This window comes from Dipodomys merriami, unplaced genomic scaffold (genome assembly GCF_024711535.1).
Source record: "Dipodomys merriami isolate MVZ:Mamm:240054 unplaced genomic scaffold, mDipMer1.0.p SCAF_3, whole genome shotgun sequence".
NCBI classification, from domain to species: domain Eukaryota; kingdom Metazoa; phylum Chordata; class Mammalia; order Rodentia; family Heteromyidae; genus Dipodomys; species Dipodomys merriami.
The window spans coordinates 41,930,934-41,954,102 of NW_027204492.1; the positions used below are offsets into that span (position 1 = coordinate 41,930,934).

The following is a 23,169-nucleotide window of genomic DNA, read 5'->3' on the forward strand; positions in this document are numbered from 1 at the left end:
TTTAACCTATCCTGTAACCGCTAAGCTAAAAAGTTCCTGCCCTTACTGGAAATGATCAAACCCCTAACCAATGAGCTTGACATCCTTTCCCCTGCCACATACTCAATAAAAAACCCTGCTGGACAAGGGGTTGGGGCTCACAACTCTGACCCGCTATGTCGGTGATGATTGTGAGTCCAGGCTCAAGCTTGCAAATAAACGACTTTTTTGCTGTTTGCATTGGTCGTGGTCTCTGGGGGCCGCTGGGGGGTCTCGAGTTTGAGTCTAACAATGTGTCATTGTCACACAGTAGTTTATGAGCATGGTTCTAAGCTGGCACTCTGTCTGGGTTTTCTGTGTTCTCTTCAGGTACATCTATGATCCAAGGTTCTGGGACCTTCATGGAATTCCAGGTAGAGGTGACTGTTAATCTGTACTGCAACAGGAGTGAGGAGCTCTTCCTGGACCCCAGTGCCTGAGAACTAGAAGGTGAGTCCTTCTCCTGCCTTAACCTGCACCATTTTACCAAGTGTTCACTGAGCATTCTCAGGTGTTCAGCTTCACACCCCTAGTGGCCCAGCCGGTGGAGATGTCACAGGAATTATTGAACCAGGTACAGCCTCTTGCTAGTTTATGGTGACCCCTTTATACTTACTTTAATACAGAAGAGGAGGAAGGCCTCACTGGAATTATCAGAGACTCCCCAAAGAGAAGATAGGCCTGGTAGTAGAGGTAGACCTATGGGAGTGAATGTAGAGGAGAGAGGAAGTACAATCTGACTGAAGAGTAGGGGGCTTGTAGAAAAACAGATCCTGAGGTAACCTGCTCCAGGATCTGAGGTCATCCAAATTTGTGATCTATTGTGGAAGGATGCATTTGCTTTGATGAGATGCTGAATTGGCATAGATACTGGTAGAAGGAATGTCTTGTATGCTACTCATAGTCCGTGGGGAAGGGAGGACCAAGAGTGTTTTCACTTAAGCCAGCATCAGGCACCCAGGAGAAGAGGACTACTGCTCTCTCACACAGTCTGAAAATCTACACTTGCTTCGATTTCTCTCTAACCCAGGGTCCCATGGACAGTGGGCAAGCCCATCTGCCATCAAGTTTCTACCTTCTTCCAGGCCACATCTTTCCCCAGAAGCCTCTCTCATAGGTGGTTCTCCATACTTAGACTTGTTTTTGTTTCCATATTCCTCCAGAGATTTCTCATGCTTTCCTTTATTCCTCCATTTTCTGAGCTCCTTTTGTTAACTTGGCACTGGTCTGACATCTTTACACAACTGTGCTATCTGCATCTTTTGCACTTAATTTTGTGCAATTATTGTTTGTGCAACATTAAATTGGGCACCATAACCTTTCCCCAAACAGAGAATTGTTTGTTGGCCTAACACCTCATTATGATCAGGCAAGTCTGTGTTTGTACACTCATGGGCTTACAGTATTACATTCAAATGTTCATTTCTTATTGTCCACACCATGTGATCTTTTTAATTTTTTTCATTTTAAGTAGTTGTATAAAGGGATTTTAATTCAACAAGTCAGATTATTAGTACAATATATTTTGGTCAGTGTCACTCATTCCATGGATCTCTCCCCCATCTTTCCCAATCCTATCCATATCCCCAAGTTAGAAGGTTCCATTTTCACACATGTACAATGAATAATGACTATTTATCCACCTTTCTTCTGTCTATTTGTCTGCTTCCCTTCTCCTTGCCTTCCAGTTGTCTCCCCCACCCCCAACAAAACATGTCTCAGCTTCTTGGTATTGATTTTCTTAAACCATTAGTGCTCTACCACTTGAGCCACTTCTGGCTTTTTGGTAGTTATTGAGAGATAAAAGAGTCTAGACTTCCCTGCCTAGGCTGGCTTTGAACTGCGATCCTCCTGACTATAGGTGTGAGCCATCAGCACCCTGTGAGGCCTACATTTTTAAGAGTAACCAATGTCGTGAAGTAATTTAATGTGATGCAAGTTACATTTGGAAATTTCCCATGTATGTTTAAGCAGTTCTTTTTGTTGACTCCAAAACTATCTAGCATTCACTGATTTAATTCTCGCCTCCTCAGTGTAGGCTGAGTTAGAGGGGAACATCCAAGAGAACAAGGAGTTCACATTCCATGACTACACCTGCACAGGTTTTTCCACAGTTCTCCCATTCGTCACCAGGTCACAGGAGTACAGCTGTACACATCTTACCCTGGTTCCCACAGCCTCTCTCAGTACCTCCTGCCTCCACAGTGCTTCCCTAGGGCAACTGGTGACTGTTAAGGTACACTAGAGCTACCTGATGCATTTACAGTATTTTTTTTTGTCTGGTCATGGGGCCTGAACTCTGGGCCTGGGAACTGTCCCTCAGCTCTTCAGCTCAAGGCTAGCGCTCTACCACGTAAGACATAGCGCCACTTCCAGCTTTGCATTTACAATATTTTTAAGAATACAATTTTTTTCCATATAGAACTAGCATCATTCTGCATGAGCTAGTCTTAAGGACAGTGTCAATTTTTCTGGCTGAAAGACCACCATTATCAGTTTCTTTGTAAAGACTTTGATAATGGCAGTCTTTTGTGCCCTCTTGTGACCACAGCAGGAACTGCATCTTGAACATGGCTGAACAGAAGGGTGGAAGGGAAGAGTGAAAATTAAGTCCTAACCCTCCAGAGCTTTCTGGAAATCTGGGTGGAAGAGAGGACAGTCCAGGTAGGTATACAGGGATATTGAAGTCATTCACACAGAAAGTACTGCTTATCAAAAGATCTTTCTGATTATTTGCTTTGAAAATTCCAGAGAAATAGAGCCATATGAGCAAAATTGAATCCACAGTTGCTATGATCTTTCATAATTGCTTCTAAATCTTCCAAGGCTGCTTCAAAACTGTCTTCCTACTTCAGCCTCTTAAGTGTTGGGATCACAGGGTGTACCACCACACCCATCTAGAAAAATATATTTTTATAATTACGTTTTAAATTAATTTTTGACAAACTTTCAGGCTTCTTATCCTGGACTGCATATTTCACTGTATATATGGCACAAAATACATTCATTAGTGTCCTAAAGATGAAAATGTGCAGCCTTTACAAATCTTTTTTGGCAAATAGTAATATTTACTCAAACAAAATCCTGCTTTTACATATGTATCTGAACACATACATTCCCACATACAGGCAAATATGTATACTTGGTTTCTTGTAAGTTTTTGAATTCAAAATTCTTATTTATTTATTTTTGTGCCAGTCTTAGAGTTTGAACTTAAGGTAAAACTTAGGGCCTGGGCACTAGCTCTGAGCTTTTTTGCTCAAAGCGAGCATTCTACCATTTGGGTCACAGATCCACTTCTAGCTTTTTGATGATTAATTAAAATAAGAGTTTCACAGACTTTCCTGCCCAGGCTGGCTTTGAACTGCAATGCTCTGATCTCAGCCTCCTGAGTAGCTAGGATTACAGGTATGAACCCCCAGTGCCTGGCTCTAATTTATATTATTATTATTATTATTATTATTATTATTATTATTATTATTATTTTTGGTTGATCATGGGGCTTGAATTCAGGGCTTGTTGCTGTCCGTGAGCCTCTCTACTTAAGGTTAGGCCTCTACTACTTTAAGCCTCAGCTCCACTTCTTGTTTTCTGGTGGTTTATTGGAGATAGGAGTCTCACTGATTTCCCTGCACAGGCTGGCTTTAAACCATGATATTCAGATCTCAGCCTCCTGACTAGCTAGTATTACAGACATGAGCCACCAGTGTCTGGATGTAATTTATATTCTCAACATCAGAGTATGAAAGCATCTGTTTCCTCACACATTAAAAATAATGAGAACTGTTGCAAATTGAATAGACAACATATCTAACATTATTGTATTTAACTAATTTGCTTTTATTATTCTATCCCACAATCAAATTTCACAATCCATGTTAACTGGGGTGCTCTGATGATTTTTCCTGTTAAAGACCCTTGCATAATTGACCTTTCCAGAGGGTGTATATTGATAAATGGCCCAACTTAGTACAAAGATCACATGGCTATTTGCAAGGTGAGGTGAATGTGTTTTGTTTGAGCCCAGAAAACTTCCTTGAAGAATTGCAATATTACAATAACAGAATATGGTAATGTAGAAATATAGGTGTGACGGGGGGGGAGGAAAAGAGAGAGACAAGAAGAAGGAGGAAATATATATCCAAGTGTGTGTATGCTAATAACCACTTTCCTCTGCTTAGACCTCCCTTCCTTATTTAGACTCAGAAATGAAGGAAGGGAATTTTTAGGCTGGCAATCCTGAAACGTATCCTTCTCTCCATCCTTAAAATAGATATCAACAAGATAATATGGTAGTGCAGACAGTATGTACCTGTTTTGCCTTTTGGTAAGTATAGCCATCCTGACATTCACATGTGTGAGTTAATATTCCCCAAGGCCAGAGAAGTGTATAGAAAGTTACAATACTGACAGCATGTCATAGAGGGAAGACCATGGTTTCTGCCATAGCCTTTCTTTCAAGTCACTGCTGCATTTGGAAGATGTGCAAGTGAACCAACTTGGCATAAATGGGCAACCCAAAGTAGCATAGGTGGAGATAGGGAGTGAGGAGACAGTTATTGTTGGACTTGGAGAACATAGAGTCAGTAGAGCTGGGGCCATGACATGCTTTTCTTTTTTTAAAATACAAACATGCATCAATCACATTTTAAAAAAAACCTTAGGCATTATTGTGATACAAGAGAATCTCAGGGCATTATCATATTTTTAACAGCTTTCCTGTACTGTAATTTGGCAGATGATAATATGTGCCCATGTACCTATTTTAAAGGTACAGTTGGATGATGTTGAGTAAATATATGTGATTCACTGGAGCAACACACCAAGTTATTGCTTCCCTATTTTCTTCTTACCACAAGACAGCACGAGGAGCAAATGAAAGATAATGGAGCCAAAGCCCAGATCCTTGAGAGGTCCAGTATACACATGGAGCTGTGAAAGTGTGGTTGTTAGCATATGTACACTCAGATACATATCCTCCCTCTTCTTCCTCCTCCTCCTCTCCTTACTCCTCTTCCTTCTCCCTGTCCCTCTTCCCTCCTTCTGTATCATGATGACCTCTCAAAATTTACTTTCTGATAAAGGGCAGGAGTGAACGACAGAATACATTGACAAATAGGACCAAAAGGTACTTCCAGGGACAGCTGAGAAGGTCAGTAGCATGGTGGGACAGACAGGAAGAATAGGTGCTTTATCTGTTCCTCAAGAAACGGTTGTATCAACATTCTCTATCAAGAAGAGCAATCTGGCAGCAGCATTTGTCACACCAGGATTGATTTTGCTGATCTGGCTAGCTAAATGGCTGCCCCTGTCCTCCCTCTCTTACCACTCCATGTGCATCCCTCCTCTTTCAAGAGGAGAGCCATTGTTGGATAGACAGGTAACTGTATATAGGGTATACAGGTAACTGTGCTCACTTACTAGAACCTCCAAACAAGCTCTTAATAACAATTCTACAGGAAGATATGTCCAGAAGCGTGGCATCTGCTTCTTGAAAATTCATTGTGCACTTGTTTGTGCTCAAGGCTCTAAGAAGTTTTGGAACAAATATGCTTTAATTTTAATTTTGCCTTACTCAGTGTTTCCCTACCCCCACCCCCTGCTAAAAAAAAATCTTGTCTGCCTCCTCTTGGAGGGTGAGAAGAGGCTGTGTACTTCAGCGACTCCCTGGTCAAGCTGTGGTTTCCGCATCAGGAAATGATGCAATATGCTTATGGACAAGATTTGGCTATCCAATCAGCAAGTATAGACACAATAGCTACTTACATACAGCCATCTCTTGATATCTTCGTGGGATTGGCTGACTCCAGGGTCCCCTTTGTATAGCAATATCTGGGAATGGTCAAGTTTCTTATACAAAATGGTAGAGCATTTGCATGTAACCTGAAAATTCTCATGTACTTTAAATCACCTCTATCAGGGCACTGGTGGCTCACATCTATAATCTTAGCTACTTGGGAGCTGGAGATCTAGAATCCTGGAAAGACTGTGAGACTCTTATCTTTACATACTCATCAAAAAGCTGGAATTGGAACTGTGGTTCAAGTGGTAGAATGCCAGCCCTGAGTGAAAAAGCTAAGAGACAAAGGGCAAAAGCCCCAGTATTGGCACACACGAAAAAGTTCACATTGAGATACCACATCACCCCAGTTAGAATCTATAATCAAGAACTCTAATAACAACAGATACTGGAGGGGATGTGGCCAGAAGGGAACCTTACTGCATTGTTGGTGGGAGTGTAAACTTGTTCAACCACTTTGGAAAGTAGTATGGAGGTTCCTCAAAAGACTCCACATAGAGCTCCCCTATGACCCAGCAATCCCACTTTTGGGCATTTACCGAAATGATCACAAACAAGACCATACTAAAGCTACCAGCACAACTATGTTTACCTCAGCATTATTTACCATAGCTAAGATATGGAACCAACCCAGATGCCCCTCAGTAGATGAACAGATCAAGAAAATGTGGTATATATACACAATGGAGTTTTATGCCTCCATTAGAAAGAATGACATTACCCCTTTTGTTAGGAAATAGAAAGACTTGGAAAAAATTATATTAAGTGAAGTAAGCCAGGCCCAAAGAAACATAGGTCCCATGGTTTCCCTTATTTGCAATAACTAGTATATGTCTGAGACAAACAGAAAAGGTCAGATAAGTTGATATTAAGCGAAATGAACACCAAGATAAGGACTTGCTATTGTTTCTAATGATTTTTCTTTTGCTTTGTATGTCCCTCCCCTGTTTTCACTGTATTTGATGTTGGTATAATTTGGGGCGTGGAAGGGAAAAAACAAAGTGTTTAAATAGGGACATAAGTTGACCCATTGCAACAATGAGATGTACAAGATGCTATGTTGAAAAACGAACTTTACACTTTAGACGGGGGTTGGGGGTGGGAGTGTGGGGGTGGAGAAAGGAGTGTAGTTGTGGAGATGGAAGGGAAGGGATGGTAGGGGAAAAACAAAAGAGGAGGCAACAATGCTTGATAAGAAATGTACTCATTACCTTGCTCATGTAATTGTGATCCCTCTGTACAGTATTTTCACAATAAAAAACTTATTTAAAAATTCACCTCTAGATTTTTTACAGTATCTAAAACTGTGGTATGACTCTGAGAAATCACTTTTATATTGTATAGTTTAGGGAATAACTCGAGAAGAAAAGTTTGTACATATTCAGGATAGGGTTCCACAGTTGATTGAATTTTAGAATGAAAAATCTGAGATTAATATTTTTATAAATTATTAAATTTTTAATTTAAAATTATTTTGTAATTTAAAAATTAAGATCTTGTACCTTAATCACTCTAGCTACATTTCTTTTATTCTTTTTGTGTTCATGTGTTAGCCTGGGCCTGAACTCAGGGCTGGGGTACTGCCCCATTTTTTTTTTTTTGTTTTTGTTGGTTGAACTCTGGGCCTGGGCACTGTCCCTCAGCTCTTCAGCTCAAGGCTAGCACCCTAGCACTTGAGCCACAATGCCACTTCCGGCTTTTTTCTGCTTATATGATGCCTCATGCATGTGAGACAAGCACTCTACCACTGAGCCAACTTCTCAGCCATGCCCCTTAGGTTAGAGCCCTATCACTTGATCCAAAGCCCCATTTCCACCTGGTTAACTGGAGATAAAGGTGTTATGGACTTTCCTTCCTGGGCTGTATTTGAACCATGATCCTCAGATTTCAGTCTCCTCAGTAGCTAGTATTACAGGTATAAGCCACCAGCAACTGGCTACCCTAGCTTAATAGGCACATGTGCCAAGTGGGTACTTGACTTGGCAGAGCAGATCTGGACATTTCCATCATGGCAGAAAAAAATTGGCAATACTGTTTTAGAAAAAATCCTCAATCAGTGGAGTTAAAAACAAGTGAGGGATAGGGACAGCTTGTGCCTGGAGCACTAGAGGGAGGGAGACAAGACCAGGGGGTTTGTGGGGTCAGGAGAGGTGATAGTTACCAGTGGCATATGAGGAAGATAGAGAGGCACAGGGTATCGTAATGACCTTTGGAGATTTACTTTCTGATAAAGGACAGGAGTGAGCAACAGAACACATTGACAAATAAGGCTACAAGGCAATTCCCAGAACAGCTAAGAAGGCCAGTAGCATGGATGGGGCAGGCAGATAGGTACTTTATCTGGAATGTGCATCAGGTTGACATGTCCAGATCCACAGGTGAGACCTACCCTGCAGCCCATCTCTTAATCTTACAGAGGAGACAGAAAGGCCTCTGAGGGATGGGCTGGAAGGAATCAGGACTGGAAAAATCCTCCCTGGGTTCTGCCACAAGTGGTATGAACATGGACCTAGTCCCCTGTTTTTTGCCTGTCCAGGGCCTGTGGCGCTGTCCCTGAGCCTCTTTGTGCTTAAAGTTAGCTCTCTGCCACTTGAGCCACAGCACCACTTCAGCTTTTTCTGAGCAGTTTATTGGAGATAAGAGTCTTACAGACTTTCTTGCATGGGCTAGCTTCAAATCACAACCCTCAGATCTCAGCCTGCTGAGTAGCTAGAATTACAAGCTTTTTTTTTCCTATGCCCTTTCCCACCCCTGTCTCCTTGGATAAAAAATGGGGCCTTGAATGAGAATTTAGACATGGAAATTTGTCACAGAGGCCTGTCCATGCCGCCCAAACTGAAGTGCTTCCAGCTGGGCTACCTCAGTCCCTGCCTCAGCTTACCATAAATCATTCACTTCTAAGGCTAGAGGATGTCTCCATTAGTATGTGCCCCTTTCTTCCCAACCACCAAAGGAAGCCAGCACCATGGGGCAGGCATGTAGTTTTTCTCAGTCCTGTTTAGACACTGTATAGAAAAAGCCTGGCATACAAGAAGTGCTTACAGTGCATACCATGGACTCCCATTTCTTGCAGGTGCCCTTAGTTCTTCCTATACCCTCTTCCTAATAGAGGCCACCTTTGCTGCCATCTCCTAGGAAGGTCTGAGCAATGACTGATAGATAGGGACTACTAAACCTTGTGCATCTGAGCAGGGTAATTGTGGAGGTTACCTTCATACAGTAGAAGCTACCTGTGGACCAATATATGGCCCCACTGTGTCCAGAATCCCTTCCTGCTCTCTTCTCTCTGCTTCCCTCTCTCATAGGTTTCTCTTTATCACTATTAGCTGGGGCCACCCATGTCTCCACTTCTAGGGCTGTGGCATCTCAAGTGGGATTCCTGGACTAGCAGGACCTACATGCCTTGAGAATGTGTGATCATCAGCCTCCACCCCAGACATCCTGAACCAGAAACTGAGGGAGGAGCAGCAGTCATTCAGGTGGTAACAAGCCCCCAGGTGATTCTGATGTTTGTTCCAGTGTAAGAACCAGTGCTCTAAGGAGCTTGACCTAAAATGGCACTGAATGAATGAATGAAATGACAGTAAGAGTGAGGTTTCTCCAGCCTGGCTGCCCAACCACCAAAAGGCCTGGCCTGTGAGCTTCTCTATCAAACCATCTGGTCAGGTGTCCGAGCTTCAACCTCCAGCCAGGCTCCATGGTACCCCATGATTTGTAGGGCACACTTGGCACTGGGACACTTGTGGAACTTGCTGCCCCACGCATTCGGGTCCACTCCTGACACTTAATTTCCTAGGGTTGAACACTGACCCTCATGGTTCAAAACAACAAATGTTCTCAGAGGATTGAGATGCAAGCCAACTCAGTGTCCTTACCTGCTTTGGATGAATCCCTTCAACCAGAAAAACAGAACAACAAAGGACGGGCCAAGCAATACTTCAACATATCAATGCAGAAAAGCGTCTCTCAGTCTGACCTTGAGTAGGCACAGCTTGGGTCTGGGCAGGTGCTGTTCTACCTAAAGACTTGGAAATCTTGGTGACATAGGGTATTGTGGGGTCCTTGAGTCTAGTCAGAAGACCCAAAAAGCCTAGCCTGTAGAGAAAAAGCCTGGCACACAAGAAGTGCTTGTGTAGTGCATACCATGGACCCCCATTTCTGGCTGGTGTCCCCCAGCTCTTCCTATACCTCTTCCTAATGGAGGCCACCTTTGCTGCCATATCCCAAGAAGGTCAGCCTCTCTGGACAGCCTTTAGCCAGTACCACATTCTGGGGTCACAGAATAGAGTCATTGGCAACTCTGATGTTAGCCCCACCAAGACAGGCTGACAGCAGAAGATTCTGACACAAGCCTCTGCCCTACCATCTACTCTGTTCTCATATAAAGGATAAACTTAGAACCTAGGAGCCCATATCCTAGAAAGAGTTCACAGCAGCAACAGAACCCAGTTGGTTTGCAGGTACTGGGTCTTAAACCTAGGGACTCTTACATGTTGAACAACTGCCCTGTTTCTAAGCTATAGCCCTAGTCTCTCTCTCCATATATATGCATGTATGTATGTATGTATCTACATATATATGGCAGATAGATAAATAGATGATAGATGGAATCTGTCTCACTTTTTTGCCTGGATTGGCCTTGAACTTTTAACCATCCTGACTTCACCCCGAGTGGACTAGTACATCTAGCTGGATTTAGAAAGCTTACAGAGTTGCTACATTAAGAAATCAGGAAATATTATTTAAGGATCTGCATACCTGGTTTCTCTTCAAAAGTCAGGTTCTCTAGCCATGATGGGCCCACAGCAGAGCTAGATGTCAACTACCCATGTGGGAAAGACAGGGATTCTGTAGTACATTCCAGAAATCCTCACCTGGTATCAACCTCTGTTTTGCTTTTAGAGGCAGGGATCCCAAAGCTGCCCTTAACTATCCATCCTCTGGCCTCCACCTCCTAAGTGCTGAGATTACAGGTGTGTACCACAATACCTGCCTGCCACCCACTTTATTCCCTGATAGAATCTGGACGAGGTACAAGACAGGCTGTTTGTAGCCCAAGAGTCCTCAATGACTCTTCACAAGCTGTCCATGGAACTGAAATATAAACTTCAGAATATAAAAATAATGCCTCATGAGAAGCAGTTCCTCCCCTGAGGCCTCCTGATTTTTTCCCAGCATGGTGTCCAACATCATCTTCTCTTCTGGAACTCACTACCAAGTGAGCCCCTGCTTCTTTTCCACTGACTTTAGGAACAGATGCAGTCCCAGGCTCTGTTGTAGCCTGCAGGCCAGGCCTCCCTTAACCCTCAGACTAGGACACTGCTGGCTTGTGGTTGTTCTGAGAATGGGCTACCTCCCAGGCCATGGTGTACAATGTTCAGGCCTCTGTTCTGAGGACACTGAATATGGGGCACCTGGGACTCCTTGTGTATCCCAAGGTGAAGTTAGTCACCAGGTGAGATCAGGTGTGACTGGATAGCCTGCCAAGTAGGTACTTGCACAAAAGACACATCATGTTGTATAGTCTCTATTCTATCTTTTTGATGGCAGAGACAGAAGGCAGTCGGGCTGAAACCAGAGGTAGGAGAGACGGAAGATTATGATGGAGATGAGGATGGGTAGGACAGGTTGCTTGAAGGAAAGGGATGAATGGTCTGAGGGAGGCCTTTAGTACCTTTTAGGACATTGGTTACTTGTCTCATTCCCCATGTCACAGGAATTCAGCTTCTCAAGGCTCAAGATGACATAAAACATAGCATGTACGCAGAAGCACAATTTTTTGCTCTGGCACAGGGTGAAGCAGCTGTTGCCTGTGACTGTCAGTAGGCTTCCTCCATTCCTTGCTGCACAATACAGACTCCCTCTACTGTGAAGGGCCAGTTAACCAGTTCAAGAATAAAAATGGTTTCCTCCTTAGCCCTGGCTGGCTTTCCATGTTTGCTACCACTCATCAGAGTTCCCTAGTGTATGACTAAAGTTATATATATTGCACATGCTATGCGTCCTATATTTTATGCATAATTTAATTTATTTTATTTTTTATTTTTTTATTGTGAAAATACCATACAGAGGGGTTTCAATTACATGGGCAAGATAATGAGTACATTTCTTATCAAGCATTGTTGCCTCCTCCTTTGTTTCCCCTTCCCATCCCTTCCTATCACCCCCCTCCCAAAGTTGGAAAGTTTGTTTTTCCACATAACAATTTGTACATCTCATTGTTCATTGTTGCAATGTATCCCTATTTAAACAATTTTTTTCCCTTACCCTCCACAAATTATACCAACATCAAATACAGTGAAAGCAGGGGTCATACCGTTGGGGAGGGACATACAAAGCAACAAAGAAATCATCTTATAAATATGTTAGAAACAATTGCATGAAAGAAAAAACATTTGAATACTTATCTTGGGATTCCTTTCACTTAATATCAACTTATCTGACCTTTTCTGTTTGTCTCAGACATATACTAGTTATTGCAAATAAGGGAAATTAAGGGACCTATGTTTCTTTGGGCCTGGCTTACTTCACTTAATATAATTTTTTCCAAGTCTTTCCTTTTCCTAACAAATGGGGCAATGTCATTCTTTCTGATGGAGGCATAGAATTCCATTGTGTATATATACCATATTTTCTTGATCTGTTCATCTACTGAGGGGCATCTGGGTTGGTTCCATATCTTAGCTATGGTAAATAATGCTGAGGTAAACATAGTTGTGCTGGTAGCTTTAGTATGGTCTTGTTTGTGAACATTTGGGTAAATGCCCAAAAGTGGGATTGCTGGGTCATAGGGGAACTCTATGTGGAGTCTTTTTTTTTTTTTTTTTGGGTCCGGTCATGGGGCCTGAACTCTGTGCCTGGGTGCTGTCCCTCAGCTCTTCAGCTCAAGGCTAGTGCTCTACCACTTGAGCCACAGCGCCACTTCCAGCTTTTTCCTTTTTGCCTATATGGTGCTGAGAAATCAAACCCAGGGCCTCATGCATGCAAGGCAAGCGCTCTACCACTGAGCCACCTCCCCAACCCCCTATGTGGAGTCTTTTGAGGAATCTCCATACTGCTTTCCAAAGTGGTTGAACAAGTTTACGCTCCCACCAACAATGCAGTAGGGTTACCTTCTGTCCATATCCCCTCCAGCATCATTTTATGCATAATTTATGTATATAATATATAGCTGAAAAATATTCCATTTGAGGAACACCCTACATTGCCTACCCATCATCCCTTGAAGGACCTTTGTGCATCAATGGATTTAGTTGAACCATTTTAGGTACTTGGGCTTTTGAGGATAATATTTCCACTTCTCTGGTATAAGAGTGGGTATGTATGCTTGTTTTTAGAAGTTATCAATTGAAAATAAAATCCATGCTACATATTTCTCCTCAATAGTGAGAAGATCTGTGAAGGCAGGGATTCATGACCCTAAAGAACCTGAGATTTCTAGTGGAATGGATTTTTTATTTCTTTATCAGCCTTGGAAGTGGTACTTCCATATATATATTTGCATGTATAGGCATGAAATTTCTCTACCAGTTGTCTCATATATATACTACTTGGAAGACACTGGTTGCTAACAGGGAAGGGAATTGGATGATGAAGTGAGGAGAATGTCCTGTCACTGTGAATGTTTTTGGCCTTCAGTCAGTAAGGAGTAGTGATTTAGCTGAGTGAAAGAGCATTAGCTTGGCATGTCCAAGGCCTTGGGTTTGATTCCCAGCATCAGAAATAATAAAGGGGAAAATGTGTGAACAAGAATAAAGGAGACTTTTCTGCATATTCCTTCTGTGCTTTCTTTTCTATACATGTTTCCCTTTAACGCTGGTTATATAAAATTTTGTTCTATTGGTGCTCACAGTGGGCAGAATGCTTCTAGATCTAAAGCCAGCACAGACTACTAATGTTATTACTCAGCAAGCAGAAATGCTGCCTAGCTTTGCAGCTCTGCAGCAGGCAATGACCCCTGCCTAGTTCTCTGCCAGAGCAGCAACAGCCAGACAGTGGGTAATGTCCTCTTAGTATGGCAACTCTACTACCACTGCTGCCAATATGCTAGTGAACTGGCATCTCAGGAACACAAGGCACATGAAACGTGGAACAATGAAGGATGGATGACTACTAAACAAAGCCTCCACATAAGGATCTTGATGGAGATAAAGTGTGTTTGTTTTCACTGTCTACCCCTGGGTCTCTGAGTCGAGGGCATTTTTGTGTCTGTGCATGCTCGACTTGGACACCCCTATGCAAATGAGGCATAGGACAGCCCAGCAATCAGAGAAGAACTGCCGAGTCACTATAACTCTGTAGACCTGAAACTGTAGTTCTCAATTAGATATGTTGCCTGTACCCCACACCCACAATCTAGCAAAGATTGAGGCACAAATTAGGAAGAAGGTGGGAGGCTTTTTGAAATGATTTTGCAGTTCCCCACAGTTCCCCAGACCAGCAAGAGCTTCTGCTGTAGCATGTTCTCCAGGGACCCTAGACCTTACCTAATCTATGTTTTAGCTTTTAAACTAAATTAACCCTTTCACATGCAACCCATGAAAACTTCCTCTGCCATAGCCCCTGGTTCTATACAGGAAAGACATTCATTGCTTTTTGCAGTTCAGTGATCTTCAGGCAAATGCCTTCTAACACACATTCCTTGTGTTGGGCCTTCAGGCTCTGAAGCTAAGTCCCAGTTATCCTTTATTCCATCAAAAAGTCCCATGGTTGTTTATAGGGGACAGGGGTTAGACTCATTGGGGTGCCTGGTAATCCTGGACAGGCATTTATCTACATTCATTGAAAGGACCACCTTGTCCCAGAAGCCCTCTTCCTTACTCACTGAGATTATGTGTGCCTTATAAGCAATAAGTCAGCACATATTTACTGTTTGCCTTACACCGGCAGGGGCTGGGCACCTCACCCTGCCTCTTGCCTGACCTCCACTAGCCTAGACCTTCCTGAAGGAGCACATGGATAGGTTAAAGGCCCCGAGAAGCACATGTAACTGCTCACTCCCCTTCTTCATTCAGTCCCCATAAACAACTCTATCCACATGGGACAAAACAGATTCAATCTCACCTTTTCCTTTTTTGTGTGCAAAAGAATTCATGATGCTGTTTTCTTTCAGGGGAGTATAGGAAGCAGGGTGTGCTCTGAATAGCAGTATTTTTTTGTTTTTCCTTTTATTATTATTATTATTATTTTTAAGTAGTTGTACAAAGAAGTTCCCATTCTATAAAACAGTATATGAATACAAGGTATCTGACAACATTGTCACCCATCGCTCCTAACACATCACTTCTCTTTTTAAAAAAATTTTGATTAGGTGATTACATAAATTTTACATATTTCACAGTATTGTGGAATAGTGATACTTAGTTAAAGTCCCAAACACATTTTAACCTTCACAAGGCACATTGTCATTATCATGGTCTATACAGTTTGTGAATTTTATGAGCTTTGACAATACAAGTTATTTCTTCCATATCGGGTGATGTTTACATTTCTTTCCTTTTGCTTAGTGTAAGCTGTACCCTCTTTCCCTCTCATTCCTCCCTTCCCATCGCTGTTTTTGGGTTGCTTAGTTCTTTTTCTTCTATATCCAGTGCATCTGATGGGCCCCTTCATTGTATGTTGTTCCGTTTCCTACTTATTCTGTGTCCTCCTCCTGTCTTCCCTCCGTTGCATGCATATATCTACCATATATATGGTCAAGAACATGGAATCATGTACAACAAAATGAGTTGCTGTCCTTTGTTTCTCGAGTCCTGTTTACTTTGTCATATCTTCTTGCATTTTGGCTTTAGCATCCACATATCCGGGAGACCATGTGCCCTTTGTCTCCTTGCTCTTGGCTTACCTCGCTCAAAATAATTTGCTCTAGTTCCATCCATTTCCCTGCAAATGCCATTATTTTGTCATTTCTAATGGCTGCATAATATTCTATTGTATATAGGTACCACAATTTTTGGATCCACTCATCAGTAGTGGGGCATCTGTGTTGTTTCCAAATCTGGGTTGACTGTATGTATGAAGCTTTATTTCTGGGTCCTATAATCTGTTCCATTGCTCTTCGGGACTCTTTTTGTGCCAGTACCAAGCTGTCTTTGTTATTATGGCTCTATAGTAGAGCTTGAAATCCAGCAGTATTGACACCCTAAATCTGACTTTGGATTAACTCTTTAGGGTAGAGGGTGTAGCACAGAGTGGAATGGAGGATCATAATACTGCCTTGGTGTTGCACTGAATTGGGGGCTATTTCACCATTTTTCTCCTGGAAAATGGGGATCTTAACTTCTTCCTTGAACGGTTGTGAAGAGTGAAGCGCAAGTACAGCCCCTAGGCCTAATTCCAAGGGTTCTACCTATCAGGTGTAGCCAGCTACCTCAATAGGTGTTATATGTAGGCAAGACATAGTGAAGGAAAGAGAAAGCAGATTTAGTAACAAGGCCTGGACATACTACAGGAAGAGCAAAGTGAGCAGTTCAGCCCATCTTTGAGATATAGACATGAGATTTCATTCCAATACAGCAAAAATTGTGGCCAGGGTGAAAGGTATGCATAATTATTAAAGGTCTTCATTGGAGTGTGGACTGGACAAGTTGTCATTACTGTCATCACTTGAGGGGAGTAATCTGATTATTCAGGTTCCTGATAGATCCAATATAGACAAAAGCCATGACTAGTGATTGTTGGCAAACAAACACACATTCCATTATATACATCCCTTCTTCTTTCTCCTGTTCCTTCTCTTCCTCCTCCCCATCCTTCTCCCTCTCTTTCTCATCCCTTTCCTTGTCCTGTTCCCTTGTCATCCTTCACCCCCTCCTTCACATCTATGTGTGCTCCTCAACAAATGGTTCTATCATCATTCTTTGCCTTCCAGAGAGCAGTTTTCTCTCCATTACCCCACACTACATGCTTCCCAGAATTTCTCTCAGTCTTCCAGGACACTGGGGTACCGTTGCTTAAACCCTGCACTGGCTCCTGCAACTTCTCCATATCATTTGCCTGCACCATGTTTTCCTGTGTTACAGGTGACTAGTGCTTCATGATATCTGTTTTCATAGAAATTCTTACACCTAATTATATTTTTCAGACAGAACTAGTATCATTTTGTATAAGTGAGTCTTAAGGGTAATATCATGTATTTCTGCTCTTATTAATCCTTCCTTGTAGGGGTTTTGATAATAGAGTCCTTGGCTTTACCCTTGTAGCCGCAGGCAGAACTACATGCTGAACACTGCTGCATAGGCAGTTAGGAGGAAGGGGCTCAGTCCAAGCTGCTACCCCACAGAGCTACCTGGAAATCTGAATGGAAGACATTCCAGTAGTACAGGATGTTGAGGGTCTCCAAACAGAAAGTATTGCCCATCAAACCATATTTCTGTACTCTATACTTTGAAACCTGGAGAGTTATAGACCTATAAACAAAAGGGCAACCACAGCAGTTATACTTTTTTCCCCTTATTATGGCCAACATTCAAATCATCTTTCAAATCATTCCAGTCTGACCTCAGATCCACAGTTCTCTTACCTCAGCCTCCTGGGTGTTTGGGAATTCATGGATGTGCCAGCACACTTAGTTATAAAAATATATTCCTTTTCTTTTCTTTTCCTTTCCTTTTTTTTGGGGGGTGGGGAGGTCCGGTCGTGGGCCTGAACTCTGGGCCTGGGCGCTGTCCCTCAGCTCTTCAGCTCAAGGCTAGCACTCTACCACTTGAGCCACAGCACCACTTCTGGCTTTTTTTTTCTGCTTATGTGGTGCTGAGGAATTGAAGCCAGGGCCTCATGCATGCAAGGCAAGCGCTCTAGCACTGAGGCACCTTCCCAGCCCCATCCTTTCCTTTCTTTTCTTTTCCTTTCCTTTCTTTTCCTTCCTTCCTTCCTTCCTTCCTTGCTTCCTTCCTTCCTTGCTTCCTTCCTTCCTTGCTTCCTTCCTTCCTTCCTTCCTTCCTTCCTTCCTTCCTTCCTTCCTTCCTTCCTTCCTTCCTTCCTTCCTTCCATCCTTCCTTCCTTCCTTCCTTTCCTTCTCTTTTTTGTCAGTCATGGGGCTTGAACTCTGGGCCTGGCACTGTCCCTGAGCTCTTCAGCTCAAAGTGAGCACTCTACCACTTGAACCACAGTGCCACTTCTGGTTTTCTGGTGGTTAATTGGAGATAAGAGTCTCAAGGACTTTCCTGCCTGGGCTGGCTTTGAACCACGATCCTCAGATCTCAGCCTCCTTAGTAGCTAAGATTACAGGCATGAGCCACTGGTGCACCACTAAAAATATATTTCTATAATTACATTTAAAATTATTGTTTTTTTTAACCAGTCATGGTGCCTGAACTCTGGGCCTGGGCACTGTCCCTCAGCTCTTCAGCTCAAGGCTAGCGCTCTACCACTTGAGCCACAGAACCACTTCCAGCTTTTTCTGCTTATGTGGTGCTGAGGAATCGAACCCAGGGCCTCATGCATGCAAGGCAAGCACTCTACCACTGAGCCACCTTCCCAGCCCCTTAAAATTAATTTTTTAAATAAACTTATCTGTTTTCTGAGAAGCCTGTTTCAATGTACAAATGGCAGAGAGTTATTCATAAGCATTCTAGAAATGAAAATGTAGAGCTTTACTAGTCTTTCCATTGCAAACATCCTGCTTGTATCTATCTATGTACCTGGACACATGAGTACATAGCTATAAGTATGTAAATAAGTGATTGTTATGTTGAAAATATTCTTATGAATTCATATTCCTTAAATTGCAGTATGAAAGCACCTGTTTCTCCACACATTATAATGGGAAGCATGTCAAAGCAGATATGAAGAAATCTTAATATACTGTTTTCGTTAGGACTCATGTACTGCCTATAGATTTCTATTTCATAGTCACTTCAAATCTGATATAAAGAGGGAGGTTTCCCCAGCCTGTTGCCCAGCCATCAAAATGCCTGGCCTTTGAGCTTCTCTATCCCAGGGTCTAGTCATGTGTCAGGATCTCTACCTCCAGCCAGGCTCTATGGAACCCCACAGATTTTCAGGGCATACTCAGACTGGGACACTTGTGGAACTAACTGCCCCCTCACTTAAGTCCACTCCTGTCACCTGATTTCCTAAGGTTGAACACTGACCTTCATGGTTCAAAACAGCAAATGTTCTCACAGAAAGATTGAGGAACAAGCCAACTTGTTGTCCTACCTGCTTTGGATGAGTCCCTTCCACCAGAACAACCAAGTGACAAAGGACAGGACAAGAAATACTTGAACATCTCAGTCAGTGCAGAAAAGCCTCTCTCAGTCTGACCCATTCCACAGATGAACTTAAGCAGTCACAGCCTGGTTCTCAACAGGGCTTTTCACCCATAGCATTGGAGGTCCTGTTGACCTTTAGCAGTTGTAGGGGTTCTAATCAAGGTTGCCTAACCAGAAAGACAGGAAACTTCAGGACATGCTTTAGTCAGTACTGTATCTAGGGACATAGAATCTTTGGTACCTCTTATACTATTCCTATCAGAGCAAGCTGACAGCAGCAGATTCTGACACAAACCTTTGTCGTGCCCTTTGCTCTGCTCCCATATAAACTCAGAATCTATGTGTCCATGTCCTCTTAGAAAGATGTCATGGGCCAGCAGCTGCTGTTTGTCCTGTTTGGCAAACAGGTACCGGGGCTCAAACCCATATTAGGTACATATTAGTAAAGTCCCCTATTACTAAGCTATAGCCTCAATCTCCCTCACCAAAACCTAGATAGATAGATTAAACAGATAATAATATGTTGGTGACAATAGATAGACAGACAGATAGATAGGCTGTCTCGCTCTTTCCCTAGACTAGCCTTGAACACTTGATCTTTCTGATTTCACCCTGAGTGGACCAGCACATCTAGCTGACTTTAGAAAGCTTACAGAGTTACCACATTAATAAATCACGTCATATCATTTAAGAATCTACATACCCGGTTTCTCTCAAAAAGTCAGGTTCTCTAGCCATGCTAGGCCCACAGTGGAGCCAGATGACAGCCACTGGCATGAGAAAAATAGAGGTTCTGTTGTGAACCCCAGGTATTCCCACCTGCCATCAATCTCTTTGTTTTGCTTTTTGAGAGATCCCTAAGCAGCCCTGAACTGTACATCCTCCTGCGTCCACCTCCAAAGTGCCAAGATTATAGGTGTGTACCACAGTGCCTAGTTCCCACCCTCTTTCTGTTCCCTGGTGGAACCTGGGGGATTTTGGAAATGTAAACAGCAGAATATAAAAATAATGCCTTAGCTGGGCACTGGTGGCTCATGCCTGTAATCCCAGCTACTCAGGAGGCTGAGATCTGAGGATCATGGTTTGAAGCCAGCCCAAGCAGAAAAGTCCCTGTGAGACTCTTATCTCTAATTAACCATTCAAAAACAAGAAGTGGTGCTGTGGCTCAAGTTGTAGAGCACTAGCCTTGAGTACAAAGAGGCTCAGAGACAGCCTAGGCCCTAAATTTAAGCCATAAGAATGGCAATAAATAAATAAATAAAGCCCTATGAGTATCAACAGCAGTTCCTCCCTCAAGACCTCCTGATTTCTACCAGTGTGGTGTCCAGCAACATCTTCTCTTGTGGAACTCACTACCAAGTGAGCCTCTGCTTCTTTTCTGTTGACTGAAGTCCAGGCTCCGCTTCAGGCTGCAGGCCAGGACTCTCTTAGCCCTCAGACTAGGGTGATGGGTGTTCTGAGAGTGGGCTGCTTCTCAGGCCATGGTGGACAATGTCCAGGCCTTTGTTCTGAGGACACTGAATATTGGACATCCAGGCTTCTGGTATTTCCCAAGGTGCAGCTAGTCACCAGGTGAGATCACGTGTGACTGGATGACCTGCTGAGCAGGTACCCGCACAAATGGCACAGCATGTTGAATAGCCTCTATTGGAAAGATCGTTTCAATGGCAGAGGCAGGAGGCAGTCTGAAATTGAAGCTAGAGGTAGTAGGGTAAGAATTTGATGGTGGGCATGAGGATGGGTTGGACAGGTGGTTTGAAGGAAAGGGATGAATGGTCTGAGGGAGGCCTTCAGTATCTTTTACGACATTGGTCACTTGTCTCATTCCCCATGTCACAGGAATTCAGCTTCTCAAGGCTCAAGATGATGACAAAAAACATAGCATGTACGCAGAAGCACAATTTTTTGCTCTGGCACAGGGTGAAGCAGCTGTTGCCTGTGACTGTCAGTAGGCTTCCTCCATTCCTTGCTGCACAATACAGACTCCCTCTACTGTGAAGGGCCAGTTAACCAGTTCAAGAATAAAAATGGTTTCCTCCTTAGCCCTGGCTGGCTTTCCATGTTTGCTACCACTCATCAGAATTCCTTTGTTTGACTAATACTGTTATATACGTCCATATATTATATATATTATATAGCATATATTTGTTATATATTATACATATATGTATATATAATATTTATATATCACATATATTATGTATTATACAGTATATGCAATGTGTGTAATATATACATATATAAAATATGTGTATATTATATAGCATTATATAGTATTATATAGAGAGATAACATAGATAAAAATATTCCATAGTATGAACATCCTACACCACTTAATCATCATTGATTGAAGGACCTTTGTGCTTCAGTGGGTTTAGGTTAAATGATTTATGTATATGGGCTTGTAAGTACATGATTTTCTCTTCCTTGGGGTCAAAGATGTGTACTTTTTTAATACATTTGTTATCATTTGCAAGCAAGACATTTATCACCTAAAACCCATGATATTGATTTCTCATTCATCAGATCTCTGAATGCAGAGATTCATGATCCTAAAGACCTAAGATTTCTATTGGACTGCCCTGGAGTCCCCAAGACCCCTCATACCCAACATGGGCTCCACTTTTTTTATCTGTCTGGGAAGAGATATGAAATTTTTCTCCCAATTGCCTCAAATGTATACTCTTTGTAAGACTGATTGCTAACAGGGAAGGGAACTGGATGATGAAGTGAGGAGAATGTCCTGTCACTATGAATGTTTTTGACCTTCAGTCAGTAAGGGGTGGTGGTTTACCTCACTGGTAGAGCACTTGCTTGGCACATCCAAGGCCTTTGGTTTGATTCCCAACAGCAGATATAATAAATGGGGAAAATGTATGAAAATGAACACAGAAGACTGGTGCATTTTCCCTCTTCACTTTCTTTTCTGTACATTTCTCCCTTCAAAGCGGGTTTATATAGTTTTGTTCTATGGGTACTCACAGTGTGCAGAACCCTTCAGGCTCCAAAGGAGGGAGAAAGTGCAAATGTTACAGTTCAGCAATCTGAAATACTACCAAGAGTTGTGGCTTGACAACAGGGCAAACCATCCAAAGATGTGGCTTGGCTATGGGTTATGCCTGCTTAGTGCTGCAGTTCAGCTCCAACGCCCGCCTAGCACTGCAAAACAGTGCTGCAGCTCAGCAGCGGGCCATGCCCACTTAGTGTGGCAACTCTACTACCACTGCTAGTGAATTGGCATCTTGGGAACACAAGGAACATGAAACGTGGAACAATGAAGGATGACTACTAAACACAGCCTCCACATAAACATCTTGATGGAGATAAAGTGTGTTTGTTTTCACTGTCTTCCCCTGGGTCTCTGAGTCATTTTTGTGTGTTTGCGCGTGCTTGACTTGGACACCCCTATGCAAATGAGGCATATGACAGCCTGGCAATCAGAAAAGACCTTCTGAGTCACTTTACCTCTGTAGACCTGAAACTGAAGTTCTCAATTAGGTATGTCTCTTGTACCCCACACCCACAACCCCCCAGAGATTAAACCATTAGATGGGAAGAAGGTGGGAGGCTTTTTGAAACAGTTTTGCGTTTTCCATAGTCGGGTCTCAGCTTGCTAGATCAACAATGTTTTCTGCTGCAGCATGATCGACAGGGAACCTGGGACTTACCCAAGCTATCTAACTTTTTAGCTTTTAAACTAAGTTAAACCTTTCACCTGGAACCCATGGAAACTTCTGAAATAGCCTCTAGTTTCATACCAGATATTCATTCCCTTTTGTACATTTGGGATTAACAGACAAATGCCTTCTACCACACTTCTTGTATAAGGCCTTCAGGCTCTGCAGGTGATGCCCAGTTATCCCTTATTCCATCGAAAAGTCCCATGATTTTTTTGTGGGGGAGAGGGGTTGTGGGGGCTCAAATCCATATGAGTGCCTGAGAATCTCAGGTTTTTGTCTACTTTCATTGCAGCGTCTGCATTCTTCCTCCTTAGTGTGATCACGTGTACCTCATAAGCAATCAGTCAGCACACATTTACTGTTTGCCTTACACCAGCAGGGCCTGGGCACCGTCACCCAGCCTGACCTCTACTAGCCTTAACTTTACTGCAGGCATGCATGGATATAGTTTAAAGGC

General features: G+C 42.8%; 1 protein-coding gene across 1 annotated transcript in view; it reads left to right on the plus strand.

The window, feature by feature from the left end:
- Positions 1 to 23,169, plus strand: part of Nxf3 (nuclear RNA export factor 3) — a 126,281-nt gene that overhangs the window by 11,665 nt on the left and 91,447 nt on the right. Inside the window, exon 2 of the mRNA XM_070040007.1 lies at positions 349 to 468. The gene's annotated coding sequence lies outside the window, so the exon portion shown is untranslated. The remainder of the gene's footprint in view (positions 1 to 348; positions 469 to 23,169) is intronic.